We start from the raw sequence: 17,051 nt of genomic DNA on the forward strand, positions 1-17,051 counted from the left end.
AGAAATCTACAAAATCCATACCTACTTGGAATACTAGGAACTGTAGCAACTAACAATAATAACTTGTTACTAACTTATAACTAATGAGGAATAAAATTCCCTCAGATAGGAGATACTTAAATATTTGATGACTAATAAATTAAATGTTAATTAAATACATCAGTGATTTTCTTCCCTGACCAGCATATAATTAACATTTAATTTGTTATAAAATATTTAAAATTATGAAATATCCAATGGCATCTAAAATGTCTCCATCGTCAAATCGTCTTGGGACAATGTGCCAAGGGTACAAGAGGTTAGACTGGCATTTAAATCTCAGGAGACAGAATATAAAAAGTGCCTTTTGTGACTTTCTCACATAAAGAAATTGAGAATGAGATAAGGGGAATCTCATTTTTCAATTGAATTTAACCAAGAAAGTTGTAACGCAGAGCTGCTCAGAAGTAAAGGACAGAATGGGAATGAGGCACTCTTCCAATCGAAAACTACTTAACCTCGTGAATGTTGCAGCCACCTCCACGGTTAGTGGAAAACATGCCTGAAGGTTGGTTAGGAAGAAAGCACCATTCTCTTTGGCCTCTTTGAACTTGAAATACACCTAGAAGAGGAAGCACTAGAAGGATTCACACTAGACAGAAGAAACGCCTCCTTAGACAAGTGGTGCCATGAAAGACAACTTATTCCTGACCTTGCAGCAGGCTGGCTGAAAGTCCCAGGGAGAAATGCACTTTCCCATTAGTTTGAAGCTGACCTTGGAAGTACATGAGCCTCAGCTTATAACAAGGAAAGCGGGGCCAGCAGGGCAGAGAGAGCTGCAGCAAGGCAGCTAGCTAATAAATTTGGGGTCTGCAGAATAGGTATCCACATTGTAAATTTTTAAGCTAAAACCGTACAGAATAGTCACTGGAGCAATAACAACGTCTCTTGTGGATGGATCTCAGTAGAGTTCTGTGATGGACCAGGCTAAGGGCAAAGTCTCCTTGGATCCACACCTACCAAATCAAAGGGAGCAGGTGGGGTTCCACTTCCAAAGACCATGACTCTGGATGCAGCCTTCCTTCCACCTCTTCATTGCCCTCTTGTATGCCGGGTCTTAAGCACTACACCAGATCGGTGATACAGAGGTAAGATCAATGTGGCATGCACACAAGACACGAGAGGTCGGCCTGCACAAGAACTGGTTCCAAGAACTTTCCAAACTCCTTAAATTTTTATTAGTAATGCTCAAACTCCTTACTCATCCACCATTTTCTACCTAGATTTTTAAAAGATTCTAGTTCTATCCCAGTCCACCTCCAGCCCAAGCAAAACACTGAATTCCGTACCTTATATGCTAGTCACAAAATCTCCTTTCATGTGTCAGTGATGGATTTAGGAGTAAATAGAAATCCAGTTTTTGCCAAAGAAAGAAGAGAGGACTACTCAGGACCTCTCTGTGAAGGAGAGATCTTTGTAATTCTTTGTTCGAGATGCATCTTGATGCCATTCTAGAATCTGGGAGTGACAATCTTGAGGATATATCACCCCACTAAGGATAGGGATCAAAAGAATGAAAGAACACGGCCGTTCCCAATATTAGCAAGCCACTGAAGAATCTATCCTGGGGACACCCTATCTCTGATTTCTAACACTGTTTATTTGTATGTTTGTTTGTTTTTTATAGTCCTTCCCCTCCCAACATGCAACCTTCCTTTCATTGCTGCCTTACATCTTCTCAATATTTCTGACCTTTTAAACTCTTATTAATTTCCTTTCTACCTAATTCACACATCCAGGGCTTTCAACATGGTCAAATCTCAGCCTTCTCGTTCTTAGTCCAGCTCAATTCAACAAACATTAATTTGGTATTCACTGTGTGTACTAGGATTTGTGCTGGTAGTAAAGTTCATATCAGCTTCATATAAATGTTTCTAAAATTTACATTGCCATAAGAATGGTGCTGTCCCAGATAGCAGAGCTCCTGGGTCATCCTATAAATTTCAACTATGGGATGTAGCCAAAATGGACTGTTGTTGCATGTGACTAAACCGGTCAGGGTCACTCTAGTGAATTTGGGGACTAAATTAAAAAAAAAAAAGACACAGACACAGAAAGTACCTTTTCTTTGGGTTCAGTGACCACAAGGGGGTTCAGCTCCCACAAGGGGGGGGGGCAAGGTAGGCAAGAAAGAGAGGGAGCATGCCTTGAACCCGGATTTTATTGGGGAGAAGCCATTCAAATGAGGCAAGGGGTTAGGTTTCAGGGGGTTGAGTCTAGCTTCCTGATGTCTTGCTGTCAGCAGGTTGATTGACATTCTTGGAAGGCCACGCCCATCTTATGTGCTGTGTGATGATCAAAGGCAGAGCGAGAGAGAGGGACACATACGTGCACTGCCCAGACAGAGCTGCATGGTCAGTCCAGTCTGCTCTATGCACTCAAGATGCTCACAGCTCACACACACAGCCCATGTCTGGCTCGACACAATGAACAATAGTGTCTACATCAGGAACTGGACTTCTTTTTGTGCCTTTGATTCCCACACCAATATCTTCTCCACATATTTCTTCCTGTGCTTCTATCTGCAGGTTCAGAGCATCTATGCCAGTGAATAATTTGACCTTCACAAGAAGCATCTATAAATTTCTGAGATTGAAGACAGCATCAGTAAACAGCATCATTTGCAGCTCTTATAAGCCTTGTATTTCTTGTTGGTTTCCTTTCAGTGGATGGTAGACCACCTGCATTGCTTTGTTTTTAGGAAACTCTGGCCGTGGGTCTGCCTGCCTAGTTCCTGACCTTGCCTGTGGCCTGGTTCTTGGTCCGGGCTCTCCTCAGCAAGCTTTGCTTTACTCATTCACCTACTGAATAAGAAGCGCTGCTGCCCATATCACAATGTATCAGGTTTAGCAACAGTGATGAGAAATAGCAAAAGGGAGGGAAGTGCTTACATAATATTATGAAACACACTGTCCTGTGAACATAAGCTAGGGCAAGTGACAAGTAATTTTCCACTGGGAAGGTGATGAAGCAATAAAAGAGAATTAGAAAGAGATAATGGCATATGCATCAAATAGAAATATGTGCAGATATTTTTGTACATCTGCATGTGTACACAAAGCTATAAAACTCTAGAATAAGAATGGTCAACAGACTAAAAAGCTGAGGAATAAAGAGGTTTTGTCTCAGTCCTTTGTCTGAGCATATCTGACTACTATCACAAAACACCATAGACTAAGTTGCTTATAAATAACCAAAACTTATTTCTCACATTTCTGTAGTCTGAGAAGCCCGGGATCAAGGTGCTGTCAGGTTTCTTGTTGGTGAGGCCTCACTCCTAGGCTCATAAGTGATGCCTTAATAGGTGTTCGTTCAAGATGAGCTAGCTCTCCAGGATCTATCTATTTTGGATTTTGACTTCTAAATTTTGGGGAAGGACACAAACATTCATAGTGTAGCATCTTGTAATCTATAATTTCAGAGCCCATCTTAACAGTCTTGTCAGAATGTGGATCTTGCTATATGAGAACTGATTTCAGAGGAGGAATTTTTGTCGTGGTTGCATTTAACCCATCCATGATTGATTCTGTGGAGCTGCTGGGAACAATAAATGGCATTTACTGATATCAGAAACTATGTGAGCAAATGGCAGATCCACAGTCACATGTTGTCAGGAATTACGTGAACCTCACACGAGATTGTACAGCAACATCAGGTTTGGTGATGGCTAAAATTTGCAATGCCGGAAGATGTTTTCTTGGTGCAACAGCTTTCAGCCAGGCCATTTAACTCTCCAATGAGCTACCACAGTGATAAAGCTCTTCAAATCCCGATGCTGGCAGGGAACATCAGCATCACACGTAATTATCATCCTCGGAGAAAAGAGTCCATTAATGATCTGGGCTGAAACCAGGTCTGAATACTAATGAAAGGGTGGCCTTCTCAGATATTAATTAGGGGTGACACTTTTAGGGCAAGTTTGACTTTTCTTCCTGGGATTCCAGTTGAGTCTGTGCGTTGGATGTGAGCAAAATGCAGATCCGAATTAGGAAAAAAAAAAAAAACAGTGAAGGACTGAAAAAATGAAGAAAAATTGAGGAAAGGGGGGCCATGAAAACAAATCAGGAAGATTTAAATCCTAAAACACAAAAAGCAGTTCAGATGCCTATAATTCCAGCTGCCCTCTCCATGTCACTTGAGATTCGATAAAACCAGCTCCTCCTGTATTTCCTTTTCTCTTCACACAGCCTAATCTTTTCCCCCCAAATATTAGGAATCTCCAAGGTTTGCATTTCCTAAGTTTTTCTGATTCTAAGTTCCTCAGCCTGCTTTACCTGTATTTCTTGCCTAGGGTAGGTTTGCCTCCTTCCTTGTGTGGTCTAGAGGTACCAATGACACCCAGGCCTGTCAGTAAAGCAGAATTCTGGCCAACCTCAGGCCTACTAGATCAAATATGGGAGTTTTTCAAGATCCTCAGGGATGTATATTCGAAGTGTGAAAAACTCAGCTATACTTAATACAGACAATATATAGAACTCAGTCACACCTTAGTTTCCCCCAAAAAAACATATGGTGGAAATTGTGGACTTGGGACAGTGAAGGATTTTGTAAAGAAGCAATGCCTAGATTTTATAACTGAATATTTGCCACCCCTTATATGTACTTAAAAGTCTTTGGATTGAGCTGGGTGTGGTGGTGCATTCCTGTAATCCCAGTGATTTGGGAGGTTGAGGCAGGATGTTCAATGACAGCCTTGGCAACCTAGTGAGATTCTGTCTTAAAATAAAAAGTAAAAAGGGCTTGGAATATAGCTCAGTGGTAGACCACTCCTGGGTTCAATTCCAGTACTGCAAAAAAAAAAAAAAAAGTGAGATATATATATATATATATATATATATATATATATATATATATATATATATATCTCACATTCATGTCTTTTGATAAAACAAAGGGGTATCTTGCTCTCAACATTTAGCACACCAGAAAAACTTGCAAAGACTTTGAAGTTTCATGTTTTCCTTTCTTTCTCCTATTCCAGCCTCCATGAGTAGAAGAAGGCAGTATATACATATATTTTTCTTCTGATATGAAATATGTCACCATTATCTCACTTAAAAAGCAGAAACTGCAATAGCCAGTTTGGGCTTTGAAATAATCCTTTTCATCCTGCTCTATGCCTAAACCTCAATTATTCATTACACAGTAAAACGAGAATAGCTTGGGTATGTGAGGCATTTGCTCTCAAACATTTTATCAGAATTATAGGCAGAAAATCAAAATTCTAAGAACAAGTTTGTTTTACTCAGCTTTTTTGCTGCTGGGACTGAAAGACCCAACCAGAACAACTGTAAAGGAGGAAAAGTTTATTTGATGGCTCTTGGTTTCAGAGGCCTTAGTCCATAGAAGGCCGGCTCCATTCCTCGGGGCTCAAGGTGAGGCTGAACATCATGGCAGGAGAGTGTGGCTGAGGAAATCGGCTCACATGATGATCAGAAAGCAGAGAGACTCTCCAGATACAAAATATATACTCCATAGCTACACCCCATCTGCCTCCATCCACCACCCAGTTAATCCCATCAGGGAATGATTCACTGATTGGATTTAGATGGTGGGCCGATTATTCCTCCTCCAAGCCTTCTTGCACTGTCTCACACATGAGCTTTTGGGAGGATACCTCACATACAAGCCATAACAAAGTTCTATTTTTTTTTCTCTTCATCTGATCCATCTCTTTTGTCAAAACCAACTTCATCATAATCTAATCTCATGACTATGGTCAGAGCCACCTATTACCCAAGTCATTAACTCTGTTTGTAGGCTCTGTGGAAATTTTCTCTGGGATTGGTGACAGTACCTAAATAGAATTTACTGAAAAGTTCCTGACTAGAGCAGGTGCTTCCTTGAGCTGGGGTGACCAGAAACATGTCATATCATCAGACTTACTGAAAATAGGGAGAAAGGAAAGTTTCACCTGGTTCCATATGAAGTGCAGCAAGAGAATATTTCAGATATGGAAAATTAGAAGCACAGACTGGGAGGGTAGCCTGCATGACTAATAACACAACAGATAATTCACTTTAAAAAATTTGTAATTGCAGATGGACAGAATGCCTTTATTTTATTTGTTTATTTTTATGTAGTGCTGAGAATCAAATCCAGTGCCTCACATATGCTAAGCAAGCATTCTGCTACTGAGCTACAGCCCTAGACCAGATTAATTCATTTTTTAAAAATGTTTATTTTTTAGTTTTAGGTGGACACAATATCTTTTTTATTTTTATGTGGTGCTAAGGAACGAACCCAGTGCCTCTTGCATGCCAGGCGAGTGCACTACCACTTGAGCTACATCCCAAGCCCCAGATTAATTCATTTTTAATGTAGGTGACCAACAACCTCTAGTACATACTAACCAGCTTTGATCAATAGAAGAACTAATAAAAAAATATTTCCATTGAATGTTACAAATATTCAGATCAACAAACATATTTTTTCAGCATCTATTTTGGGCCTAGAGCTGTGCAAGGCCCTGGGAACACAACAATAATTACAAAATAGTCCCTGCCTTCCAGGTATATAGTTATAGGAAAAAAAATAATTTGAATAGAATATTGCAAATCCTAAAATAGGTACAAGCACAGAACATCTTAAATAAGCATGGAAGAGGATTCCTTTGCCTGTCTTGGGCAATCAAGGAAGGCATAGGAAGAAGTATCACCTGAGAAGACATTTTTCTATTCTACTATAATTGGCATCTTACTTTCATCATATTTTTTTCACTACAAATGTTGGGTTTCTGACATAAGCAACAGAACTCTCCTGAAGTTTTATATCAGACATGTTAGAATAAAGGGATCTAAAGGGACCACCAGCTGTAATGTAGAGGTGGAGATCTATGGAAAATTGATGTTAGGTTATGAACTTCTGGTGTAAATTGATTGGGAAGCTAGTCACAAGACAAAGTTCAAGTTAGAGTGAATTTATTGCCCAAATTAAGACACTTTTGAGAGTGATGGAGGGACACTATTAATTCTTGAATAATGTATAAGCTGAGACCAACCTGGGTAAACTGGTAAAAGGGCACTCTAGTACAAGATCACATTTGTAGTAATCTAGTAAACAGAAGATATCCCTAACAACAAAACTTGTCATGTCTTCTTACATCATGTTGAGGTCTGACTGCTTGTGAAGAATTTTGAATAATACCCTGTAAAACTTGGAGTTAATTTTTGACCTTAAAGTTAAGCAACTTTTTTATAGTGAGTGCTATGGTCTGAATATCCCCCAAGTTCATGTATTCTTAATCCCCATTGTGGTAGTATAATAAGGTGGGGACTTCAAAGGAATTGAGTAAACCAAAAGTGTTCTACCCTCATGAATAGATAGTATCCATTTATAAAGGTGCTTGAGGGTACTAGCCTAGGGCCCTTTTGCCCTTCTGTCCCTTTCATCAGGTGAGGACACAGCATTCACACCTTCTTTAGCAAGAAGGCCTGATCAGACACCAAATGATCTTGGACTTTCCAGCCTCTGGAACTGTGAGAAATAAATTTCTATTATTTATAAGTGATCCAGTTGTGGTATTTTGTTAGAGTAACACAAACAGACTAAGACCATGAGATTAGAATCATGTTTTCATAGATCATTCCTTACAAATGGTTGTAATCAAAGAACAGTACAGCTATAGGGACTGGAGAACTCAACCACAAATGACAACAGAGTTTCCTGGTTTATAACATTCTCCAATCTCAGTCCATGTACATACTCACCCATGGCTGGGGACAGAGGAAGAGGAGCAAAGGTAAAATCAGGGAATAGGCAGAGACTATTGAAAAGGAAGGCAGTATAGCTGAGACTATACTAGTCAGGTCAGAAATCCAATCCCTAGATGGTCCAGTGAAATGTGGTAAAGGAGAGTCTGAGCCTTGCATTCAGTGTTGACCTTGAAAGACCTAAATCATAAATCAAATTGGTGGTACTGGGACACTGGGGGATGGAACAGTCTTAGACAATGCTGTTTTGGTATACTTCGTAAAATATGCATTTATACCAATAAGTCCTTTCAGATAATAGTGACAGTGACTAACATGTCTTGAGTATTTCAGTCACTATTCTAAGTGCTTCAATCTATTAGTTGACTGTATTTTCTCTACAACTTTAAATGCCAGATGATGATGATGATGATGATGATGATGATGATTTTGCACTTGAGAAATGGACATATGAGATGTGAGCTGAGAAGTCTTCAAGAATCCTGGAAGCAGCACATCTGCCATTTATATAGCTCTTTCTCTTTAACAGTAGATTTGAGAAGATGAGAAATAGAGTTCTTTTAAGGCAATGCCATTTACTTAAGAAGCATATGAGGAAGGATTTGAGGTTATCCTAGAGAGCTTCTCAAGGGTGAGTAGGATAGGAAAAATCTTCCAGAAATAGTGAAAATTTTAAAGGTCTGTTCACTTACACAAAGCTGAGCTTGGTGCATTACTCCAAATCCTTACTTCAATTCCTACAGCTTAGTTCACCTAGAACTAATGGATGAAGGAGGAAGCAAACTGGCTACTCTATCCCAGAAAGGTGTAAGCAGAGGGAGAAGTTCAGAAAACTTCCTAATAGAAAATCATCTCTTGTTGAGAAGTTCACAGCTTCACAAGAACCAAATTGCTAAGAACCAAGGGCACTTCAGAGAGAGTAAGTGGCTCTGGGATCCTCCGAGATCTACCACCCAGCAACTCAGATTGGAATTTGAGGGCCTTCTTGTGAGGAACATCCAATTATTATTAGAGCACATTCCGATAAACTAAAGCTCCTACATGCCTCAGGATTAATGTTTTTAATTTCGAATCTTGCTCTGAATTGTTTATCATAGAAACATTTAATAATGTGATATAGCTCCTATATAGGATTGACCATAAAGAGGGACAGAGGCTGAATAATTGACTGGGAAAGAATCTCAGTTAAAGACCAGCAGGGGATACTGGTCAGTGAAGAAGAGTGGAAGTAAATAGCTGAAGCAAAACAATAAGGAATTAAAGACAGCTTCACACAGAGAAAGAGACCTGCAGTTTCTCTTTTAAGTCCTTCCTGATGGACATGTGAAGCAAGCAGTGGGTTTCTTTATTACCCAAGGGGTCTAACAACAGCTAAAGATGTTCCCTTGCCAGCAAAGCCAGGGAAAAGAATGGATTCCAAAGGATTAGGTAATGCCCCTCACAGAGGCCCGGGAAATATGCCCCAAGGCTTCAGTCATACAGATGAAGTAAGAACATCACAGTTGGCCACACAAGATATTTTGGCTTTTATATGAAATCAATGTTCTTTGTGTGTTGTTCCCAAATTAAATTTTTAATTAACTAATTCTTTAATAAGAAATCGCCTTAATCCTTAGAGTATTGAAAAGGAAGAGATAAACCAACAATATTCATGGTAGATGAAATGAATGGCCTTGGAATTTCCTATGAAAGTTCTTTGAATGAGGTCACAACACATTTATATGGAATGATGTCTGGGATATTCTCCAGAAAATATCTTAAATGGGGCCTGTATCTTTTGGCACCATCACATAGGAATTTTCCTCCTTATGGGTCTAACTAGAATTAATAGACAGTCATCATTATCTGTTAGACAGGTGTGGCAGTGTCTCTTTGTGCCCTTTCCAAAAGAGACTACTATCTGCAATGAAAGAAAATCATGTAACATTTTCAGATTATTGCTAAGAGCCATATCATATAAAAGTCACCCTTATTCTCTCCTTTGATGTGTGGATTTCTATAAATAAATTGGGAGACGATAAGCCAAAGATGGCAAAATAAAAATTGTAACTGAACACCACTATGAGCCCAGTTTTGACCCAGGAAAAAGTAATAAAAGGAAATCAGCATTACTAAGCCCCTTTGCTAGAACAGTTGCACATTTTCACTAGGTTGACTGGTAAGAGAGAAGAAAAGGCTAGAAATGGGGATGTTGCATTTGTATAAAGCCTGTGGAAAGAGCATCTCAGCATGACGGTAAGAAACCGTGTTGGTTCTCTATGGGAATTAGGCAGCTGAGCTATACGAATCTGTAATTCTGGGAAGTGACAGCCTCACTGACACAAAGGGTACAAGCTTCAATGGTAAAGTCCCTATTAATCCCTATGTGGTTTGCTGCAAAGGGTGTGCTGTCAGTAGCAAGAGCCCTAGGAGACTGCTGGCTTGAATTCTCAGGCCATGCCCACAAGAGTTGAAGGGGGGTAGGTTGTACCTATAACAACTCTAGAGACTAGTGATGCTTATTTCTTTCATTCTGTTCTGTGAAGAACTGAATCATCTCTCTGCTGATGGCATAACCAGACACAAGGACTAGGCAAGGGCACAGCTGCGGTACAAGTCTTAGAATTATAGCCTCCAAATACAGAAGGCAGTCAGGCCCCCAAGAACTGAGGGTCAACATAGCAACAAGCTCTGAAACAGGGGTAACAAGCTACTAAACTCCAGGCAAAATGTGATAGCTAAAATAGTTGAGAGTTGCTATAGAGACATGGATACATTTGAAGTCAACACCAAGCATGAGGACTTCAGGATCCTGCAGCAATGGAAACAGGATGGATTTTTGTTTGTTTATATATATTTTTTTTAATGTTTTGGTTTATGTGGTCTCCTCCTGAATACCATGCAAATAATAAGGCAGAAAAACATACAGACTATACTTGTGTTTCTGATCATCACAGTAACTGATACTAGACTGATATTCCCACAATAATTAACTGTAAAATCGGTTAAAATACATGGAACATTTTTTTTAAGATGTTGGAGTAGAAGCAGATATAAAAGAAGAGAAACAAATGAGATAAACCCTACAATCTGTCTGGTTCTCTGTACAGAGATAATTTCTGGACCATGAATAAAGGAGAAAAGTTGATGCAGAGAATAATGGGTTTATTAGCTGGCAATGTTTGGAGATCAAGATCTCAGTAACTAGGAAGAAGGGAGCTTCATAAAGGGGGAGAACAAGAAATCTGCAAAAGGATATGCTTGCCTCATAAAGCAAACATTAAGTTGTATATAAAAAGGATGAGATAAGACTAGGCAAAGCAGAGGACAGCTACTTGGGATGAGGATCTGAACAATGAGTGACCATTCCAGAGGTCATAGACTGCTGAGATATACTGATGTTCCACCAGCCAGTGAAAGGAAATCTCACTGTACACTCCAAGAACTCAAGAGAGACCTCAGAAAAGTCAAAAACAGGTTGCGTTATTCTAGCCATATAATAGTTAGCTGTTAAAGATTTATCCTAACATAACTGAAAATTATTCCTCACTAATGCTAGAAAGAAAAAAATCTAACAATCTTTAAATCAAAAACATCTTTGAAGGGCATGTAAGTTGGTTCCACAGTTTAGCTATTGTGAATTGTGTTGCTATAAACATTGATGTGACTGTGTCCCTGTAGTATGCTGTTTTTAAGTCCTTTTGGTATGGACCGAGGAGAAGGATAGCTGAGTCAAATGGTGATTCCATTCCCAATGTTCCAAGAAATCTCCATACTGCTTTCAATATTGGCTGCACCAATTTGCAGTCCCACCAGCAGTATATGAGTGTACCTTTTCCCCCACATCCTCACCAACACTTATTGTTGTTTGTATGCATAATTGATGAATGGATTTTAAAATGTGGCATATATACACAATGGAATATTACTCAGCAATAAAAGAGAATAAAATCATGGCATTTGCAGGTAAATGGATGAAGTTAGAGAAGATAATTCTAAGTAAAGTTAGCCAATCCCCAAAAAACAAATGCTGAATGTTTTCTTTGATATAAGGAGGCTGATTCATAGTGGGATAGGGAGAGGGAGCAAGGGAGGGATAAACAAACTCTAGATAGGGCAGAGGTGTTGGAGGGGAGGGAGAGGGCATGGGGTAATTAATGATGGTGGAATGTGATGATCATTATCATCCAAAGTACAAGTATGAAGACATGAATTGGTGTGAGTATACTATGAATACAACCAGAGATATGAAAAATTGTGCTCTATATATGTAATAATAATTGTAATGCATTCTGCTGTCAGATATAGTTAAAAATTTTAAAAATTAAAAAAAAAACAACAAAATCCAGGATTTTTAAAAATGTAGCTTCTACTATGTCCAAAACACTATAAAAATTACTAGACATGAGAAGTTAAAAAAAAAAAAAAGATCAATAGCAATGACAAAATCCATAGAAACAGATCCAGAGATGGCGGAGATGTTGCAATTAGAAAATAACTCTAGGGGCTGGGGATGTGGCTCAAGCGGTAGCGTGCTCGCCTGGCATGCGTGCTGCCCGGGTTCGATCCTCAGCACCACGATACCAACAAAGATGTTGTGTCCGCCGAGAACTAAAAAATAAATATTAAAAAAAAATTCTCACTCTCTCTCCTCTCTCACTCTCTCTTTAAAAAAAATAACTCTAAATATGTAGTTTAAATATTTTTTAAGGATTTAAAATTTGTTGTGTTAGACAACTTTTCTTCACTGTCAGAAATACCTGACATGAACAATTTAGAGGGAGGAAGGATTTATTTTGGCTTCCAATTTCAGAGGTTTCAGTCCACAGTCAGCCAACTCCATTGCTTTGGGCCTGAGGTGAGACAGAACATCATGGCAAGAAGGGTGTGGAAGAGCCAAACTATTCACCTCATGGCAGCCAGGAAGCAGAGAGATAGAAGGAACTGCAAACAAGATATGTTCTTCAAGGATATACCCCCTATTTCCTCCAGGAAGGTCCTATTCCCAGGACTTCCCAAGAGTTCCACCAGCTGGGAATCAGTCTTTAACATGTGGGCCTCTGGGGGTTATTCCAGACCCAAACCACACGCTATCCACGGGGAAGTATGGGAATGGATAGGGTGAACACCTGGAAAATCAAATAGAACCTCAATGACTCTGGGGCAATATCAAACAATCTGATAAACACGTGATTGGATTTCCAGTAGGAAAGATGGGAGATACCGTAGTTTAAATAAAAGATATTTGAGACAGGTGTAGTAACACACACCTATAATCCCAGTGCCTCAAGAGACTGAAGCAGGAGGATCACAATTTCAGTGGCAACCTGGTAACTTAGCAAGAGAACCTGTCTCAAAATTTTCCAAATTTGATGAAAATTACAGATCGAAGAAGCTCAACATACTGCAACTGGAATAAACATAAACAATACCTAAGCTCATCACAGTCCACTATCTGGAGATCTATGATTGAAAACATACAGAATTCTAGGAATTATCTTTGACTTCTAATTGAGAACAATGCAAACTAGAAGCTTAATGGAATAACATATTTAAAATGCTGAAATGAAAAATAAATATTGTCAACCTAGCATTCTAAATATGGTGAAAATATTCTTCATAAGTTAAGGCAAAATAGAATAACTCATCACCAGCAGACCTGCCCAATAAGATATTCTTTGAATTGAAGTAAAATAAAAATTATAAATATGCATGAAAGATACTAAGGTAAATATGAAAACAATGGAAAGATATACTACATATTTGAATAATAAAACTCAATATTATGCCATTATTAGTTCAGTGTTAATTCATAAATTTAATGCAACCCTAACAAAAATTCCAGCAGAATTGTTTTCTATAGGTAGACAAGTTAAAAGGGATGGGGATATAGCTCACTGTAGAGCCCTTACTTAGCACTTGAAAGACCCTGTGTTCAATCCCCAGTACCTAAAAAATAAAATTAAATAAATAAAATAAAATAAAATAGACAAATTTATTATAAAGTTCATTTGGAAGAATAAACAAGAAAAACTTTTTTTTAGGTAGAAAAAAAAATCCCTATAAAAGAAGAGCAAAGGGGGAGATGTTAGCCTGTAAGATATTAAAGTACATCATAATCCTTAAAATTAAAGCAGTATGATATTCACACATGAGTAGATAGAACAGAAAGTCTAGAAAAAGACTTAAGTGCTTATGACAATTTGATATATTAAAAAATGGCATCTCAAATCACAGAGAAAAGATGACTTTTTAATGATTCATGCTGAGACAACTAGATAGCCAATTGGAATATAAAATAAAATTGAATCTACCCTTCCACAATCCACCAAGACAATTTCCAAATAGATTAGATATTTCAGCATAAAAATGTGATACTGTATAAGAACTAAAAGGTAAATAACTATATCCCTATGTAATTTGAAGAGAAGGAAAATCTTGCATGGCTTAAATTTCAGAAGCAATGAAGAGAGGTATTGATTTCTCTGGCTATGTGGAATACAAAAATAAAGGAAACTGAAAACTTTTATATTTAAAAAAAAGGAAAAACAAAAATATAGATGAAATGACAAGTCTCCACAGTGTCAAGGGCCCATTAAAAAATTCTATAGCTAAAGGCCAATAATCCAATAAAATAAAGGGGCCACAAACAGCAACAGATGAGTTCACAGAAAGAGAAATGTTTCATAAATGTAGGAACAGATGCTTACCTCACTTCCAATAAGAAAAAAAAAACACAAATTAAGACAACACTGAGATTCTAACTTTTCAATTCTCAGCAAAATCCATGAGTCCATCCCAAGCCTTTTGGTGAAGCTACAGAACACTTGTTCTTAGTTCTAGCTGGAAGAAAGGCAAAATGGCAAAAGTAAAATACATTTGTATTTGACCATCCTGTATTTTAAAAAATCAACAAAAAACTTGAGAGTTATTCATAATTCTGTTTTTACCTGGAAACATTTCTGAGGCTCATTTGGAGTTGGATTGTTCCACCAGCCCCATATTCACTATGAAGAAGTGATATAAATCTTGGTGTTTGACTGGCCCGTTGATATAGGACAGTGGGGAGGACATTCAGAGCTCAGTTCAGTAATCATGCCCAGGAGGGCTTTGAAATGTTAATTGCTCGGGAGTACACACTTCCATTTATCAAGGGCCAAGACCCTAGTGAGAACCATAAAAATAAATACCTTGAATTTTTAAGCTCCTCCCATCTCTCCTGATAACTAAGGAATATAGGTCATTCTGGTGGTGACAAGAGGTTAAGATGAAGGAAGATTATAAAAGATGTTTTATACAAGGAGACAGCCAATGATAGCCTATAGGCCAAATCCAGCATGCTCCCTGTTTTCATAAATAGAATTTTATTGGAATGTAGCCATGCTTATTCATTTACATAGTCTGTGTGGATATTTTTTGCTACATTGTCCAGGTTAGGTAGTTGCAACAGAAACTCGCCTGCAAAGCTCAAACATTTTTTTTCCTCTGGTCCTTTTTAGAAAAAGTATGGTAACGCCCACCCTAGTGTTAAAAGGAATTTGAACTCTGCAAAATTCTGGGCCAGTTTAGTTCTGTGAACAGGTTCTGATGAATTGATTGTCCTGTGCAAGCAACCAAAGGTCAGTTGAGACTCTGAGATTGCTATGGTTATAAGGTAAACACAGAGTTATCTGCCTTGCAGAATCCCAGGAGTCAAGTGTCTTCCAAGGCACCAGCCATAATTTCAGGACCCAGGCCTTGCTACCAGTCTCATGATGAATTGTGGCATAGGGACTGTTATCCTAGGGCTTAATGACCTTGGAAATCTGAATGCTCAGTTATCTTAAGAACCTCAACAACTAATTCTAATAAACTTTGCAAAGACATACCCTTCTCTCCAAAGTACTGAGCTCTCAACTCTATTTAAGATAGAGTAAATAACAAGAAATACAGGCATGGGACTTTGGGATGGTGAGAACCTTAAGAAGCAGATAGCCGGGGACAGAAGAGCTCATCAAGCTTTTCTCTGAGCTCACTCACCACTAAGAAAAAAGTCCTTTCTCCTGGTTTCTTTGAGGCATACCATTTTATTCAGGCTGGATGGCTCTTCTAAATGCCCAGTAAAATTCCCTCATCTCCCTCTCATCAAAATCTCTTGTACCTGCTGGCCCAGCCCTGCAATGACTCTCAGCCCCTGGTCACAAGCCCACGGAAGATCCTGGACTTCGTTGCTCATTCTTCTCCTGAAGCTCACTTGCATTTTAGTTCTCTAGTCTGCCCTTGAGGAGGAAGAGTCCAGACTTCAGGGCTGCCCAGGAGTTTCTTCACTGTGGACATGCTGTGATCCCCCTAATTTCCTGCTGTACCTTGCCCTGCTTCTGATGAAGCGGCTGTCCTACCTACTAAAAGTGGCAACTAGTCTGGGAAAACTAACTCTGTGAAACCGGCCTGAGTATTTTTGCTTCTGAATGGTGTAGGCAGAACCTTCAAGGTACTTGAACTTCCATGGCAACTTGCTTATTTTCATTAGTCCCCAGCCCCTTTGTGGTTTCTCCTCTACAAACTTCAAAAAGAACTCTCAAACTGCTCTGAGTGTGAGCTCCTCGTCACCTGCTCCCCTCTCCTAGCATTGCTCATGGATGTGTAAACATGCTGGCTAAAATTCTGATTCTTACATGCATCGCTGGCTTGAGAGGCTGGTTTCTGGGTGAACTTGGAACTAATCATTTCTCAGTAGGCCTGGCCCCTTGTGAGATGGCAAAAGCAGGGGTCTTCCAGGTGGCTCTCTGCCAGGTCCGCTGTAACAGGAGTGAAAGCAGAGGATCCCCTAGTCTTAAGAACCAGATCCCACCCTTATTTCAATGCTGCCTATCTCAAGGGCAATGACCAAGTGCCACATTTCTCCTCACACCTGTAACTGGGAAAATTCTACTGGTATAAGGACTTTAACAGTGATAACCCAAAAGTCCTGATGATACTCTCCACTATGGAAAGTATCTCTGGGCTTACCATTACATCTCTCTGTGTGTATATTTCTCTCTCCTCCACCCCTCAAGTCAGTCCTCACATGACCATCAGCCCACGCCACTTGCTGACTCCCTCTGTTCCACTTCTGCACATCTCCTGAGTTTCCTCTTGCTCACAGCCTAAGAAAGGTGCAGATGACTTTTAATTTTTTTAATGTAAACAAAGCCTGCCAGTGAAAATTCTAGAACCCATTTTTGGGTGGACTACTATGCTTGAGAGTCTTTATAAGTTCATGTTTATGGTCATGAGCAAGTTTCCCCCGATTCCCTCGGGACTGGAGCTGCTATTTTCTTTCTATCTGTTCCATGGCAGATG

The sequence above is a fragment of the Spermophilus citellus genome, assembly GCF_964194105.1.
Source record: "Spermophilus citellus genome assembly, chromosome: 7".
NCBI lineage: Eukaryota > Metazoa > Chordata > Mammalia > Rodentia > Sciuridae > Spermophilus > Spermophilus citellus.